Here is an 18,623-nt window from a genome sequence, read left to right as displayed (position 1 = left end):
ATTATCGCTACGACAGCGTCACACGCACATACCTGCTCTGCGACGTCGCTGTGACCGGTGAACCGCCTCCTTTCTAAGGGGGCGGTTCATACAGCGTCACAGTGACGTCACAGCAGCGTCACTGAACCGCCACCCAATAGAAGCGGAGATGAGCGGGACGTAACATCCCGCCCACCTCCTTCCTTCCGCATTGCGGGCGGCAGCAGATAAGGTGAGGTTCCTCGTTCCTGCGGCGTCACACATAGCGATGTGTGCTGCCGCAGGAGCGACGAACTACATCGTACACCGAGCAGCAGCGATAATCGAGAATAGGGGGGCATGTCACCGATGAGCGATTTTGACCGTTTTTGCGACGATTCAAAATTGCTCATAGGTGTCACACGCAAAGACATCGCTAAAGCGACCAGATGTGCGTCACAAATTTCGTGACCCCAACGAGATTGCTTGAGCGATGTCGCAGCGTGTAAAGCGGCCTTTAGATATCATTATTTATGATAGTAATAAGCAAACCCAAGAAAGGGCTGCATAGCTTTCAGAGACTTGGGTTACACCCAATCTTTTATGGCTTGGACCTTAGAGGGGTCCATAAGGAATCCTTTGGCAAACAAAATATTATCTAGGAAATGTACTTCTTAAACTAGAAACACATTTTCCAAGTTTAGTCATTGGCTCACAGTACATACATGTTGGATATGTGACTTGAAGTTGCCAAAATATACAAAGATGGCATCCAGATAGACAACCACATATTGACTACTTAAATCTCTGAATATGTCATTGACACCAGGGCGTTACTGAGTACAAAAGGCATCATAAGATTCTCATGGTGACCCTCAGGGGTGATTAATGCTGTCTTTCACAAATTTTCTTACAGATAAGATTATATGCACCCTTAGGGGTGCTTCACACACAGAGAGCTCGCTGCCGAGATCGCTGCTGAGTCACGCTTTTTGTGACGCAGCAGTGACCTCATTAGCGATCTCGCTGTGTGTGACACTGAGCAGCGATCTGGCTGCGAGATCGCTGCTCGTTACACACAGCCCTGGTTCATTTTCTTCAAAGGCGCTCTCCCACTGTGACACACAGATCGCTGTGTGTGACAGCGAGAGAGCGACAAATGAAGCGAGCAGGGAGCAGGAGCCAGCGTCTGGCAGCTGCGGTAAGCTGTAACCAAGATAAACATCGGGTAACCAAGGTGGTTACCCGATATTTACCTTAGTTACCAGCCTCCGCAGCTCTCACGCTGCCTGTGCTGCCGACTCCGGCTCTCTGCACATGTAGCTGCTGTACACATCGGGTTAATTAACCCGATGTGTACTGTAGCTAGGAGAGCAAGGAGCCAGCGCTAAGCAGTGTGCGTGGCTCTCTGCACATGTAGCTGCATTACACATCGGGTTAATTAACCCGATGTGTACTGTAGCTAGGAGAGCAAGGAGCCAGCGCTAAGCTAAGCGGTGTGCGCTGGTAACTAATGTAAACATCGGGTAACCATACCCGATGTTTACCTTAGTTACCAGTGTCCGCAGCTTCCAGACGCCGGCTCCGTGCAAGCGACGCTGCTGGCTGGGGGCTGGTCACTGGTCGCTGGTGAGATCTGCCTGTTTGACAGCTCACCAGCGACCATGTAGCGATGCAGCAGCGATCCTGACCAGGTCAGATCGCTGGTCGGATCGCTGCTGCATCGCTAAAGTGTGAAGGTACACTTAAGATCAAGTTTGGTGACCAATGGACTCCCAACAGCTGATTGTAGAGATCGGGGATAAGTGGCAGAGGATACTGATTGTTTGGTCAGTACATTCTGTAGGACCACCATCTTTTTTACCAACAAAAAAAGAAATCTGCACCTACTTGTGATGTAGATGGTCTGATGAAGACTGTTTGCTTTCTGGATCAGAAAGATCAGAAAGATTAAAAAATGTACCCTCGAGGACTTGGGAGTTTAGTACCAGACTAATGCGACAATCAAATTTTCTGTTCTGGTACGTTTTAGGGTCGGGAACAGAAAATATATCAGAAACATTTCTGAGTATTTCAGATAAACCTTATAAACCACTGGGTATTACTTTAGACAGATTCACAAATAAAGATGTAATTTTTTTCTGACAATCCATCTGGGTTACCAAACGTCCAGAAATTCCAGGACAGTCAGTAAAAAATAGGGCACTTTTTTCCCATGTTTGTAAAAAAATATAAGGCGTTCGTGATATTTTTGACAAAGATCAAACTTATACAGATTATTTTGACTGGAATTCTAACCAGTTTACAGTGAATGCAGCTGAAGTCTTCATTAGAGATGGGTGAACACGCAGATGTTCGGGTTAGCCGGGTCCAGCCAAACTTAAAAGAAAAGTCCGGTTCGGGACCAGACTTGAACCCAAACTTGAGCCTGGACCGTGATCCCCGTATACATTTTTGGGGACCCAAACTTGTGTGTTGTAAAATTGTGTAAGGGCTGGGGATCTGCAAAATGGGAATTTAAACAAGACAGTTATACTTACCAAGTCTTCGCACGGCTGTCACACTTCTTACGGGTCTCCTCATTAAAATTTATGAATATTCACTGCTTCCCCCGCCCACCCTCTGTTACAGCGTCTGTGATTGCTTGCAGTCAGCCAGCCAGCTTGGGTGGCCGAACCCGAACCGAGAAGTCCGTGTTCAGGGTCGATGTACGGACCCCAAACTTCAAGGTTTGGGTTCGCCCATCACTAGTCTGCATATCAGAACGATGGGCTGCAGTAGATATGGATCACTAATAATCATAAGGGTTTATTATGGTTGTCCGTAAAAAATATTGTCTGTCCAATTTTTTTTATATAAGTTGTTCAGAAAAAAAATAAAGAGTCAAGTTGGCAATCCGGGCTCCAGTGACAATATCACCCTAGTGCCAGTCAATATCCGGGTTAAGTCTACATAACCAAGGAATGCCCAACACCATGGCTGTGGAAAGGTTTTCAAGACAAAACATTGAGATTCAAAAGCAGGGACACCTCTTCGTGAGGTTTTTCACCACAATCTGGCTGAGAGACGTATCATGAATGACAATTTTAGCAATGGTTGATCAAGACATTTTGCCATTTTGGTATCAACAAAATTTGCTGAATAGCTGCAATAAGTAAAGGCCTCAAGCCTCACAGATATTTATAGTTAATATAAACAAACAGGGAGCAATAATTTAGAAAAATCATAAGAAAATACCTGTGCACCTGGATGGACATCACCATACTAGGCGCTAGTGCTTTTATGGCAGTAGTTTTCGTGAGCAGCTATCTGATGTCCAGACTCTCCACAGATGCTATCAATATTAATTTTTTGTTGCTTGGCCACTTGTTATTGTTGGGTGTGAGTCACCCCAATCTGCATAGATTTCTCAATTAGGGTAATTAAGTGCACAAGTCTTAGGGGTGCTTCACACATAGCGAGATCGCTACTGAAATCGCTGCTACGGCACGGTTTTGGTGACGCAACAGTAACCTCATTAGCGATCTCGCTGTGTGTGACACTGAGCAGCGATCTGGCCCCTGCTGCGAGATCGCTGCTCGTTACACACAGCCCTGGTTCGTTTTCTTCAAAGGCGCTCTCCCACTGTGACACACAGATCGCTGTGTGTGACAGCGAGAGAGCGACGAAATGAAGCGAGCAGGGAGCAGGAGCCGGCATCTGGCAGCTGTGGTAAGCTGTAACCAGGGTAAACATCGGGTAACCAAGGTGGCTACCCGATATTTACCTTAGTTACCAGCCTCCGCAGCTCTCACGCTGCCTGTGCTGCCGGCTCCGGCTCTCTGCACATATAGCTGCAGTACACATCGGGTTACTTAACCCGATGTGTACTGTAGCTAGGAGAGCAGGGAGCCAGCGCTAAGCAGTGTGCGCGGCTCCCTGCTCTCTGCACATGTAGCTGCAGTACACATCGGGTTAATTAACCCGATGTGTACTGTAGCTAGGAGAGCAAGGAGCCAGCGCTAAGCAGTGTGCGCGGCTCCCTGCTCTCGCGGTTATGATCGCTGCTTCGGCTGCTGTGTTTGACAGCTAAGCAGCAATCATAACAGCGACTTACAAGGTCGCTGTTACGTCACAGAAAATGGTGACGTAACAGCGACCTCGTTGTCGCTGTCGCTTAAACCAGCCCTTAGGTGGAGATACAGAGTCAGCAGTGTGTCTGCATTTGTGCAACCACCTATACAGACGGATTGGAGTCAAGGTAGTCAAGAGAAGGGAACTAATATGTACTTGATTTTATCGGAAAGTTTAGAATGGCCTGGTCATTCCATTGTGATTCAGTGGCCCAGTGCCAAAACTTTATACAGTAATCTTCAGCGGTACAACACCCGTGCCAGAGGACTGTTTACTTTCTGCAAAAGTAATCTGGTCAAGGTCATCAGAAAAGGGGTCAACTGTACAGAGTTATGGACCATCAGGAGTAGAAAAAGGCTTAAATCTGGCGTCACCCTTCATTGGGGAACTGATGAATCCCAGAAGCTGGCCTTTAGAACCAGATGCATGTGAGCAGAGCCTGAAATACAGGTGACAGTTTTCCATAATGGAAAAAAATACTACAGTCAATGGAAAATTGGTCAGGTAGGTCAACTTTGGATTCAAAAAAAGGTCATGGGAGGTGATACAGTGCCTTGGGCCAGAGTGGTCTCATGATCCTGAAACCTTTCTGCAAGAACCTGGACAAACTGGGATGCAGTTGATACACCACCGCTTAGAGGGAATCCATAGTTTGGTGGGCTAGTTATTCTGTTACTGTGGCACTGTTCATGGTACTCTAGCAGATGTTAATATGGCTATCACAGACAGGCTTAGCACAAACCACTCTGTTTACCAGATATTAAGGGTTGCCCTGGCCTTCACCCTTTAACGCTATACAGGGGCCATAGAGTAAGCTGCTGACCAGTGGAGCAAGCTGGCGGCAAGAAGGATCGTCACTTGGGTTTGACACCAAGAGATCAGGTCAGGGACAAAATTGGAAAGCTAGCTGGTCAGAATACAAGTCACAATGGCTCAGCGTTTTAACCATGTCTAGTTTGACTGAGTAACTGGCCGTCAGAGACTGCCTGCTCGAGATTATATAGAAGGGGTCCCGCCTATGGCTCCCAGTAGAGAGCTGATTACATACCGGCTCACTGCAGCAATATACAAGTGGACAGGAAAGGCAGGACTAGTTTCTGCAAACTTAAAGCTAAACAGCCACACATTAATGTTCCCAACCAGTATATGAAATCAAAATGCTAGAATTGACTCTTTTCAGTCACCACAACTCCACAAAAAATTTAATAATAAGCAATCCAAATGTTGCATCTACCCCCAAATGGTATCAATAAAACGTAATCATCAACGTAAAATTTAAGGTGTTACAGGTCTCGGAAACTACCATATTTTTTTTTTTCAGCAATTAAATTTAAAAAAGAAAAACAAAAAAAACCCCAAACTATATAAATTTGGTATCATCATAATCATATTAACGTATAGAATTATGTTGATAAGTTATTTTTATTACACAATGAATGCTGTCAAAATAAAACCCCAAAAAACAGTTGCAGAATGGCGTTTTGTTTTGAGTTTTCTTACACAATTTCACCGCACTTGGATTTTTTCCCATTGTCCAATGGTAAAACGAATGTTATTGATCAAAACTATTAGTTGTTCCGCAATAAACAAGCCTGTATATGGTTTGTATTGACAAAACGATTTAAAAGTTATGGCTCTTGGAAGCAGGGGAAGATAAAATGAAAGCCCAAAAAGCTAAAATCACTTGATTGGAAAAGTTGGAAAAGTTTAAGATGTGCGTCATCCAAAAAGCCAGTAGTCTTCAATCGGGGCACATGTGATAAAAGAAAACAGGGGGCTTTAGAGGTACAGTTTCTCCTTCTGGAAGATGCCAAGTTAGCATAAGGAGATTTATAGGTCATGCAACAATGTAGAGGTCCAGCACCAACCGCTTAACCATTAACTCCACTAAGCAACAATGATTCTGATGCATGGAAAAATAGGATTATTTTAGTAGTGCGCTGCACAAAGTAGATACTCAAAATGATACAAAAAGCAATTGAAGCAGCAGCACTCACCGGTTGTGTCCAAGTGTCCTTTATTGTAGATCCATAAATTCACTAAAATGATGGGGTGCAGGGAAGGAGGAGTGAGGAACTTCTACACAATGACCGTTTTGCGTGTGTTAAGCTGCGACGTTCCTCACTCCTCTTTCCCTACACCCCATCATTTGGTAAATTTATGGATCTACAATTGGACACAAACGGTGAGTGCTGCTGCTTCAATTATTTTTTTGGTATCATTTTGAGACTTATACCTCATGTAATACTCCTCTAAGACTTTAAAAATGCAAATATCCTTTTCAGAGAGAGAAAGAAAACCGGAATCTTATGCGGGCGTCACACGAGACGAGCTATCGCGCGATGCATCGTCGGGGGGTCACGGTTTTCGTGACGCACATCCGGCATCGTTTGCGACGTTGTTTCGTGTGACACCTCCGAGCGACGCTGAATCGCTCACAAATCGTGAGTCGTGTAATCGTCGCTTATTTTTAAAAAATTGTTTATTTTTAATGGCGCCGGTTGTTCATTGTACCCGGGGCAGCACACATTGCTCCGTGTGACACCCCGGGAACGATGAACACAGCTTACCTGCGTCCCGCGGTTCTCACCGGCAATGCGGAAGGAATGAGGTGGGCGGGATGTTCATCTCCGCCCCTCCACTTCTATTGGGCGGCCGCACGATAGATCATACCGTGTGAAGCCCGCATTAGTGTCACCTCTTGCGGGGTAGCAATCCTAAAAGTCAATATCAACCCTTTAAAAGGACCTTGTCACATAACTTAGGAAAAGAAGCCAAACTAGAGACTCCATTTGCAGACATGTGTTTTGGGATGTTTTGCCTCTCTTCAGCGCAGAGCAGGAAAGCTGGTTTAGCTGGGTGACAGGCTTTTAACAGGTGATTTAAGGGGTAAAGTTTCTGCTTGTGGAGAGTACCAAACTGGTGTAAGGAGATTCTTTACCTCTCACCCAGACAAGCCAGTTCTCCTGCTTTGCACTGTTGAAGGGCAAAAACCCAGGAACAGGTGTCTGCAAATAGAGTTTCTGGTTAGGCTTATTATCCAGTCATGTGGCAAGGTTCATGAAAGGGTCGATATTGTCTTGTACGATTGCTATGTCCAATAGTTTACTGTAGAGTTCCTGTACTCTCTCTCTTTCTGAAGAGGCTATTTGTGTACTAAAGAAAGCAGGCACCCTTAGATCAGACATCGATATGCACACCCTTAGATCAGACATCGATATGCGCATCCTTAGATCAGACATCGATATGCGCACCCTTAGATCAGACATAGATATGCGCACCCTTAAATCAGACATCGATATGCGCACCCTTAGATCAGACATCGATATGAGCACCTTTAGGTCAGACATTGATATGCGCATCCTTAGATCAGACATCGATATGTGCATCCTTAGATCAGACATCGATATGCGCACCCTTAGATCAGACATCGATATGCGCACCCTTCGGTCAGACATCGATATGCGCACCCTTAGATCAGACATCGATATGCGCATCCTTAGATCAGACATCGATGTGCACACCCTTAGGTCAGACATCGATATAAGCACCCTTAGATCAGACATCGATATGCGCACCCTTAGATCAGACATCGATATGCGCACCCTTCGGTCAGACATCGATATGCGCACCCTTAGATAAGACATTGATATGCGCATCCTTAGATCAGACATCGATGTGCACACCCTTAGGTCAGACATCGATATAAGCACCCTTAGATCAGACATCGATATGCGCACCCTTAGATCAGACATCGATATGCGCACCCTTAGATCAGACATCGATATGCGCACCCTTAGGTCAGACATCGATATAAGCACCCTTAGGTCAGACATCGATATGCGCACCCTTAGATCAGACATCGATATGCGCACCCTTAGGTCAGACATAGATATGCGCACCCTTAGATCAGACAGACGTTCTCACATATGCAAACTGTATACATGCATGCTCCCTTATGTACATTTTCTACATACATTCAATACACACCAGCAGGCACACACACCTTCACTACACATGCACTCTCATCCATGTTTGCACAAATAATATATGGATGATTGCATACATTTGCAAAGATACAGCATAAGCACTCATTAACTTAAAAAAATTGTAATAATAAAGAGCACACTTGCCTCCTAAATTCTGCTACCCTAGGCACCCACCCTTGGATGCTCAAAGATAGGACCAACAGTGATAAAGTCACATTGGCCAGACCTAACTATCATATTTTTAATACATGCCTAATTATCTTTCTGATCAAGAAGAAGTCATTGTTGACACTATCCCTAATATCCGATCCCGGAGGTTAATGCCAGCACAGAATTCTGCATAACTCCAGTTATTACATTTAAGAGTGAAATATATTCAATCCATTATAATCTATGTGTTCAGCTCTAATCTGTTTCCACCAATTATGTAATCCATCAGATAAGCCCTGTCTTGTTTATTAGGTCAAGGGCCGTCCTGTATTATGACTGCAAATGACCCAATTGCTCCAGGCCCGGGGGGACATTTATCAAAATTTCATTCCCGTATGGGAATAAGAAACGATGGAAGATTCTTTGTGCTTTACCCTAAAGGAAGGCGAAAAATCCAGTAACGACTCCTCCAGGTTGGATTTCACCTCTGGATCAGTTATAGCTGAATGTATATTTATTGTGTACGGATTCAGTGACACTTGGGTGAATAGGAATCGCTTGCGCTTCGTCTTAAGATCTTGTTTTTTGCTGTGGTTGGCAAAGTGTTGTTGGAAATCTGATGCCTCTTCCTTCCCGTACTGTGCTACTCAGCAATGCGGCAACTGGAAGCTCCTACACCTAGAAAAAAAACACCATGAAGGTCTCCCATCTATCTTGAGCATTCAGTCCCATTATGATCTGCTGGGAATCGAGGGGAGACCGTGCATGGTCGGCTCTTTCTATCCAGAAAATGCACACTTGTTTTGCAATTTTCAGAACACCTATACAAGGGACCGGAAAGATATCCGTCTGTCTAGTCCTCATACTGTAGACGTCATGCCGTTCTGGATTATATACGCCGGATGGTTCTCCTTTTCCTTTTGTAAACCTCAATATCCTAGAAGAAAACATGTTGGGAAATGTGACCTTCAAAGAATAGGTCAACCCAGGGGCGGACATATCGTTGGTGCAGCCCCAAGTGGTTGGGGGGCCCATTTCTACCTTCAAAGTAGGAGAAATTGATCTTTTTGATGAGCTTTTAGGCTGCGAAGAGCCCATATATTGTTCTTGCACAGGGGCCCTTTTCTGTCTGTCTCCGCCAGTGGGTCAACCATAGGTCAATGGGAGCATTCATTCTGACTTCTAGTATAGGGCTACTTTCTTTTATCAAAATTTTTGTGTATGTGCAATTAATATTTTTTCACTTTCTGTAATGCACCTTTGTATTCTAGCCTTTAGGGTGATAACGGGTTCAGTCCACATTGAGTGGGGTACCACATTGCTTACGTTTAAGCCCCCCATACACCTTAGAAGGCTGTTGGACGATCGTTTGTCTATTTCGCCAGACCCTGCAATAGAGAAAGTGTTCTTCATAAGAGAGCCGGTTCCAGACATCTCTGAAGGCAACTTATTTCGTAGAGAAGAAAAGGATCGGCAATTCGATATCAGACATGTCAGAAACTTGGAAGAAAGAGGTGAAACCAGCTCACTGTGGTCTTTCACTCAAGTTGAATTCTGGAGCACGGGTCTAGACGTGCATTAGTATAGACGAGAGAGGCCACCTCGACAGACTTGCAAACCTGTTTAGAAGAAAAATTCTTTGATGTACATGTCGCGGGCGGAGGAGGGGACGCTGCGCTCTCCCACTGCTCGGGTCCGGCTGCCGCTGCTGCCACGGCCTCTGCTGCCCGGTGGCTCGAGCGATGAGCCGGATCCCGGGGACTCGAGCGGCGCTCCTCGCCCGTGAGTGAAAAGGGGATTGGTTTTGGGGATTTATTGTCCGTGACGCCACCCACGGTTGTGGTGATTGTGTGGACACCACCGCTGCTCTGTATGGGGATCCCGGGAGCGGTGACAGGGAGCAGCTTTGTTGTTATTTCTCCCCTCCGTGGGTAGGGGGTTGGTTGTCCCGGGGCCCGGTGATGGGGTAGGGATGGATGGCAGGCCGGGTGCGGGGCCTGGTGAGGTGCAGGGTCGCGGGGGCAGCGCTGTGCCGCACGGCACGGTGGTACTCACTCAGCCTGAGACGTTGACACAGTTCTCGGTAAAACACACGGCTGGAAAGACGGTTCCCACGGACGGCTGCTGTTGCTTTTCCCCGGTAGTTGACGGTGACGGTCTCTGTCCCTGCACCTAGTGAAATGTTGGTAGCGATGGGTTCCCACCGGTAACCCGCTCCCCGGCTTGGATATGGGCCGGAGGAGCCCCTCTTTGCCCGCAGGCGCTGGCCCTGAGAAACTGGTGCCTTGGCGGTGGCGGTGTCTCTCTCCTACGGTTGGACTGTTGCCTTCAATCGGGACTTAGTTGTTGGGAGACCCGGAGGTCCCCTTCACTGATGGATTTGGCAAATTCATGGCGACTCCTAGCCTTGCCGGGATCCGAAAGGCCCCTGCCAATGGTGCTGGCTTCTCTTCGTATACCGGTCCGGTACCGCCGAGCCACCACCCGTCCATGGTCCTTTCGGCAACCTCCGATCAGCCTCTCCTGCAGACGGTCACCGCCGTCTGCTAACCTTGCTGTCTCAGTCCGGGGCACACACCCGGACCAACTTCAGGCTTTCCAAACTGTCACTTTCTCTTCCACTTTAACTCCTTTCCTCCTTCCACTTCCTCCTCCAAACTCTATCTGCCTGTGTTTTCCCTCCTCCAGAACTGTGAACTCCTTGGTGGGCGGAGCCAACCGCCTGGCCCACCCCCTGGTGTGGACATCAGCCCCTGGAGGAAGGCAACAAGGGTTTCTGGTTTAGCTTTGGTGTACCTATCCGGGGTGTAGGGTGTGGTGGTGTTATTACCTGTGACCCCTGGCTTGCCCAGGGCGTCACATACAGCATTGCCCAAAATTTGTTCCTCTACGTGTTTCGGCATCCTTATTGGTGGGGACATAATGGAATGAACCTTAACACCAACATCGCCTGCCCGGCGCCCCCACACACATTAGACTGTTGGCTGAACCCATCGATGTTGGCAGTTTGAGCTGTTATTATAAGGGTATGTGCCCATGATCCATCCTGGACGCAGCGAGTCCTGATCTGCACGGCTGCAAGTCTCCTACAAAGGAGACGGCAGTTGCCCATGCCTACGATCATGGTTTGAGGCGCTGCGGTCTCTCGCTCGTGTTCTTCCTATGGAGGGCGCATACGATTCCACAGCAAACAACTGACATGCTGCGGCTCAGGAAAGCCGCACCGCAGGTCAGTTTTTGCTGCGAGCCGCACACGCAGAGTGGGCAGGAGATTTCTAGAAATATCATCCACTATACTTGTACTGTACATCACAGCATTTTGGAAGCAGCCGGAGGATGCTGCGTCCAAAATGCTGCTAACACTGATTGTGGGCACATACCCTAATACGTATAGTGGTCTTACAGTGCCATCCTCCCCCGCAAGGTAGGATTTTTTTAACTGACAACTGATAAAGTGATTATTTTAGGGCTTTGACATAGATTCGGGTCAATGTTGGCACCAACAACCATCATAGATTCATGGTATATTATGAGATACACAAGATGAGGCTATAAATTCTTTGTACAAAGTACAATTCCTGGCTCCATTCAGAGTCCTGTTTTCTGGAACATGGGGGTCCCAGTGGTGAGACCCCCATTGTTTGGAAAGGTACATGATGGGTGATAGCTAAAGCGTGGGGGAGATTTATTACATTAAATTGCTATAATTCTGGCACAAACTCTAATAAAAAAAACACCTGCAAATGCCGAGCACCAGATTTGTCCTGTGTATTAATACCCTTTTGCTTCACACGAGTCACTTGGCAATGGGCATGGCTAAACGCAGTCCAAAAATTTTCCACTTTTAACACAAAATGCCGATTTAAAGAAAGGCATTGTCACAATTCCTCTGTGCCGAGCATCTTGCACTCAGGTGATGCTCTGCTGCACTATAGAGTCGGTAGTGACATTATTCCTCTGTGCAGAGCATTTTGCATATTTGGAGATGTTCTGCTGTGTTTGTTTGAGCACAAGCTGACAGGTTGTTTGATAGCACTAGTTTCCATGCAGGTTCTGGGAGGTGCTGATTACTCAGGTGTTCCACCTTCCTGGTAATTACTCTGTTTCATTACTGACCATGCTCTCCCAGAACTTCGCCAGTCTTACTTCCTGGTTGTGCAGTTGTGTTTGTGCTTGTGTTGTGATCTAAGTTTCTTGACCCCCGACTGCTTTCTGACCACGTCTCTGCCCACTCCCTGTTTTTGTGGTGACCTCCTGGCTTTGGACCTCGGACCGTTACCTGACCACGTCTCTGTCTGCTCCCTGAATCTAACACGTGCTCTCCTGGAATTCTGATCCTCGGCCTGTGACTTGACTTTGCTTCTGTTTACTTCCTGTGTCCTGACGTGTCCTCCTGTTTCCTGACCCCGGCTTGTTTGACTGCCCTTCCGTCTATACTATTTGTAAGTAGTGACTAGCATCACAGGAATCCAAATGGTGGTGTAAAGCGTCTACCATGGAGCATGCAAAAAGGCATAAACTTATTAGACTTTTTATTAGATTGATTTCCTGAGTCAATCACAAGACTTAGTAGAGTTATTATTTGCACAAATCCTGTAGAGAAGAAACCCTATTAGACATCAGATGTTCACTGCATCTTTGTGCAAGTTTCCGAAAGCCTGTAGAAGAAGAGCGGAACATTTCACTAGGGCATTGTGCTCTCAGTGCCATTGTGTGCGTGATTGCATGTCTCGAGCCCTGTGGTGCAGTCTGGCACATGTGCGACCTGCCTTTCCATCTGCTCCTAGCTGCACGCAGGGCATTGCTCTCTGCATGATAGAACTGCAGATCAAGGCCTCATGTTCTGGATATTTTATTATATATGAGGCAGGCACATCAAAGCTCCATCTGTTGTGTACTGTCTGAACTTTAGGTTGTAAGCGGTGTAGGCTCGCAGCTATGGCGTATATCCTACTAACAGCAAATAAAGACATTCGACATAAGTGTGCAACATGCAAGCAATGCATATCCTATATAGCACGCTGAAGTATACCGCGTCTTTAGAAAGCCATCCATAGATACCTGGCCTGATATTGGGCACTGACTAAATCTGCCTGTGGGTGAAATAACATTATAATTAGTGATAAGCGAGCACTACCATGCTCGGGTGCTCAGTACTCCTAACTAGTGGTGAGTGGGCACTACCATGCTCGGGTGCGCGGTACTCATAACTAGTGATGAGCAGGCACTACCATGCTCGGGTGGTCGGTACTCATAACTAGTGATGAGCGGGCACTACCATGCTCGGGTGGTCGGTACTCATAACTAGTGATGAGCGGGCACTACCATGCTCGGGTGCTCTGTACTCGTAACTAGTGATGAGCGAGCACTACCATGCTCGGGTGCTCAGTACCCGTAATTAGTAATGAGCGGGCACTACCATGCTCGGGTGCTCGGTACTCATAACTAGTGATGAGCGGACACTACCATGCTCGGGTGCTCGGTACTCGTAACTAGTGATGAGCGAGCACTACCATGCTCGGGTGGTCGGTACTTGTAACTAGTGGTGAGCGGGCACTACCATGCTCGGGTGCTCAATACTGGTAACTAGTGATGTGCGGGCACTACCATGTTCGGGTGATCTGTACTCGTAACTGGTGATAAGCAAGTATTACCATGCTCGGGTGCTCGGTACTCGTAACTAGTGATGAGCAGGCAGTACCATGCTCGGGTGCTCGGTACTCATAACTAGTGATGAGCGGGCACTACCATGCCCCAGGTGCCCAGTACTCATAACTAGTGATGAGTGAGCACTACCATGCTCAGGTGCTCAGTACTCGTAACTAATGATGAGCGGGCACTACCATGCTCGGGTGCTCAGTACTCGTAACTAGTGATGAGCAAGCACTACCATGCTCGGGTGCTCAGTACTCGTAACTAGTGATGAGCGGGCACTACCATGCTCGGGTGCTCGGTACTCGTAACTAGTGATGAGCAAGCACTACCATGCTCGGGTGCTCAGTACTCGTAACTAGTGATGAGCGGGCACTACCATGCCCCAGGTGCTCAGTACTTGTAACTAGTGATGAGCGAGCACTACCATGCTCGGGGGCTCTGTACTCGTAACTAGTGATGAGCGGGCACTACCATGCTCGGGTGTTCAGTACTCGTAACTGGTGATAAGTGAGCACTACCATGCTCGAGTGCTCAGTACTCGTAACTAGTGATGAGCGAGCACTACCATGCTCAGGTGCTCAGTACTGGTAACTAGTGATGAGTGAGCACTACCATGCTCAGGGGCTCAGTACTCATTAAGAGCAGTTGGAGGCTCGGATGGGCACGGCTTGTGTACCGAGTATAATGAAAGTCAATGGGGGACTCCAGCATCTTCTGGAAGATTGCCTGAGTTCCCCACTGACTGCCATTATAGTAGGGTGCTCGAGTCGCGTCCATCCGAACCGCCAACTGCTCTTAATGAGTACCGAGCACCCAAGCATGGAATTAGACCAATTGTTCACATCCATCTCTTACCGCTTTCACTAGAACAAATCTTCATATGATCTTCTGACTCATTTCATTAGAACAAATCTTCAGATCCTCCTCTGACTCCTTTTATCAGAACAATTCTTCACATCCTCCTCTGACTGCTCATTGAAGGGTAGTTTCCATACACAGGCTTCCATTTGCTGGATGTTTACCCTCGATCACATTATTCTCGGTATACTACTGACACCCTTTTACAGGAACACTCCTCAAGGTTGTCAGTTCTTTAAATACTAGTCCCTGGCCCCTATATCTAATATAGTGGCCAGTTTTTTTCTGTAGTTTTTTTCTGTTGCTTTGACAAGAAGTGACATTTCAGGAGCTAATCATCAGCCACTCAAATGTAGCTTTTCTTCCTGCCAATCTCTGCAACCATGTGTTATGTTTTTCAATAGTGCCAGAAATCGAGGACCGTATGCTGCTACTATTGTGCTGTTTCTATTTGTTTTAGTTAACACTGTTATTTAATGTTTTTCATGCTTGTCTCTGCTGCCATCTACTGGTCAGACCTTTCGGCTCCTCTGTTTCTTTTGTCCAGCCCATGGGAGTGTCTGATGACCCTCTTACATCACATCCTGGTATGTGCATTCCAAACCAGAGTTTGTGAGAACAACATCCCTTATTGGATTGGAGCTACTAGGAGCAAAGTCTTCTGACCACGTAGTAGCTTCAGAGGCAAGCATCACTGGACAATTACAATGCCAAGTACTTGGATTACTGCACTCTGCATGTCCTAACCTTTGGAGAAAATAAACCACCATTGTTTCATCTCAGCATGTGCATGTTTCACTCTGGAGCGCTCTGGTCCTGTCTGCCCCACCTATAGGAAAAACGAAGGTAAGATTCTCACAACCTCTCACAACTACGCACCTTCCATCGCCTTTAAGTAGGGACAGAACAACTATTACTCTATTCACCATTTACATGACATACATAAACATTTGTTTATTTAGACATTTGTTGCCTGAATCAACCACCAGGGGGAGCTCCTGGCAGACAGAATTATCCATTCTCCCCTAAGTTGAGTGTGTGCTCTATATGTATGTGTGCTTCTACCTCCCCCTAGTGGTGTCTGCATGCAGCAAGAATTATATAATTTATCAACTTGATCAAGTTTATCTATACATATTATTAACCAGCAATTAATCTGACTGACCCTCAGATTTCCAGTTTTATCTACCCCAGATCCCCATGCTAATTACCATTGTTCAATGGGGCAAATCCAGTTGTGGCCTCCACTGGTCTGCCTGTACAGAATCCTCCTCGTTATCTGACCTATCACATATTTTGTATTTGCAACACGGATTAGAAATAAACACAATAAGAAAATCATCAAACTACTGCTATACTATACACATACCGTATATAACTAAATTCTGTACTCACATATAATACTGCTATATACACACATCACTATATACTGTATTCACATATACGACTGCTATATACACATCACTATATGCTGTACTCATAATACTGCTGTATGCACACATCCATCACTATATACTGTACTCACATATACTACTGCTATGTGCACAACACTATACGGTGTACTCATAATACTGCTATATACACACATCCATCACTATATACTGTACTCACATATAATACTGCTATATACACACATCACTATATAATGTACTCACATATAATACTGCTATATACACAGATCACTATATAATGTACTCACATATAATACTGCTATATACACACATCACTATATGCTGTACTGACATATAATACTGCAATATACACACATCACTATATACTGTACTCACATATACTACTGCTATATACACATCACTATATGCTGTACTCATATAATACTGCTATATACACATATCCCTATATACTGTATTGACATATAATACTATAATATACACACATCACTATATGCTGTACTCACATATAATACTGCTATATACACATCACTATATACTGTACTCACATATACTACTGCTATATACACATCACTATATGCTGTACTCATATAATACTGCTATATACACATATCACTATATACTGTATTGACATATAATACTATAATATACACACATCACTATATGCTGTACTCACATATAATACTGCTATATACACACATCACTATATACTGTACTCACATATAATACTGCAATATACACACATCACTATATACTGTACTCACATATACTACTGCTATATACACATCACTATATGCTGTACTCATATAATACTGCTATATACACATATCACTATATACTGTATTGACATATAATACTATATTATACACACCACTATCTGCTGTACTCACATATAATACTGTTATATACTATACACATATATCACTATGTACTGTACTCATATAATACTGCTATATACACATCACTATATGCTGTACTCATATAATACTGCTATATACACATATCACTATATACTGTATTGACATATAATACTATAATATACACACCACTATCTGCTGTACTCACATATAATACTGTTATATACTATACACATATATCACTATGTACTGTACTTACAGTGGGGATAATAAGTATTTGATCCTCTGTCGCTTTTACAAGTTTTCCCACCTACAAAGAATGGAAAGGTCTGTATTTTTTTAACTTCACTGTGACAGACAGGATAAAAAATCCAAAAATCCAGAAAATCACATTGCATATGTTTTTAATGATTAATTCGCATTTTATTTTATGAAATAAATATTTGACACAATAGAAAAACAAAACACTTAAAGAGGTATTGCCATCTCCAAGATCCTATCCTAATATGTAGTAGCTGAAATAATGATAATAATATTAGCTCATTACCTCATGTTCAGGGCATCGCAGGACCTTAGGTATCCATGGTTACGACCACGCATATAGTCCTAGTTAGTTGCTTGTGGTCGTAACCATGGATACCTAAGGTCTTGCAATGCCCTGAACATGAGGTAATCAGTGAATTAGGAGAACTATACTACATTTGTAATAGGAGGTGTTTGCTGATATTATTATTATTACACATACTACATATTGGGATAGGATCTTGGATTATGACATTATGATGACTCAAAGAATAGGTGCCCTGTTATTGATTGCTGGGTGTACAAGCTCTTGGACCCCTACCGACCCAAAAATGAGGCCCTGAAATGCCCTATCAGAAAGAAGTGCTCGTATTTAGTGTTTATGGGACTGCCAGATATAGACGAGTCTTGTACTCGCATCCCATGGAAAATGAATGGAGCGGTGACCCGGGGTATTTCAGAGCCTCCGTTCTCCAGAGCAGCGCTCATCTTTAGGACCACAGTACCCCTTTAAATTTGGGTTAAGTTTCCCTTTATGGCTAGGTTCACATTTCCGTTAAATTGTATCAGTCACAATCCGCGTCTCTCGTAAACAACGGAATCCGTTTGGTGGATTCCGTTGTTTCCCATAGACTTGTATTAGTGGCGGATTGCGACTGATTACCTTGCGTTGCATCCGCTGCGCCGCGGTCAGTCGTTTTTGGACTGACCGCCGGGCGGAAACAACGCAGAATGTAACTTTTTTGGGCCGTGAAATTAACGCAACGCGCAGGAATCCGTCACAATCCGTCAAGCTTGTAATGTTTGTCTATGGTGCTGGATTCCGTCATAATCCATCTTACGACGGAATCCAGCGCTGGATTCCATCATGCTCTACTGAGCATGCCCGGCATGTTTGGCACGCCCACTGGGCTGTCCCAAACACAAACGGATCATGACGGATCTGTCAAAAAACGGACGCACAGCGGATGTAACTGATGCGACGGATCAGTTTTTTCACAGGATTCCTGTTAACGGAATCCTGTGAAAAACACATCCGTTGCGTCAGTTGACTTGTAAAAAACGACGGATCCATCGCTGACGGACCTGACTGATTTAAAACAACAGAAATG

At 45.3% G+C, this 18,623-nt stretch overlaps 1 protein-coding gene and 1 long non-coding RNA gene across 2 annotated transcripts in view; one reads left to right on the top strand and one right to left on the bottom strand.

Moving 5' to 3' along the window:
- The window catches only part of LOC142250389 (gap junction delta-2 protein-like), a 68,424-nt gene that overhangs the window by 36,830 nt on the left and 12,971 nt on the right, over window positions 1–18,623 (top strand). The gene's annotated exons all lie outside the window — the stretch shown is intronic.
- Window positions 9,754–17,286, bottom strand: LOC142250601 (uncharacterized). Its single transcript, XR_012725231.1, has 3 exons — window positions 17,249–17,286; window positions 15,471–15,552; window positions 9,754–9,829 (listed from the first exon to the last, which is right to left on the bottom strand). It is a non-coding gene; the product is annotated as an uncharacterized LOC142250601 (long non-coding RNA).

Source organism: Anomaloglossus baeobatrachus, chromosome 9 (genome assembly GCF_048569485.1).
Source record: "Anomaloglossus baeobatrachus isolate aAnoBae1 chromosome 9, aAnoBae1.hap1, whole genome shotgun sequence".
Taxonomy (NCBI): Eukaryota; Metazoa; Chordata; class Amphibia; order Anura; family Aromobatidae; genus Anomaloglossus; species Anomaloglossus baeobatrachus.
This window is presented reverse-complemented; position numbering and strand designations above follow the sequence as displayed.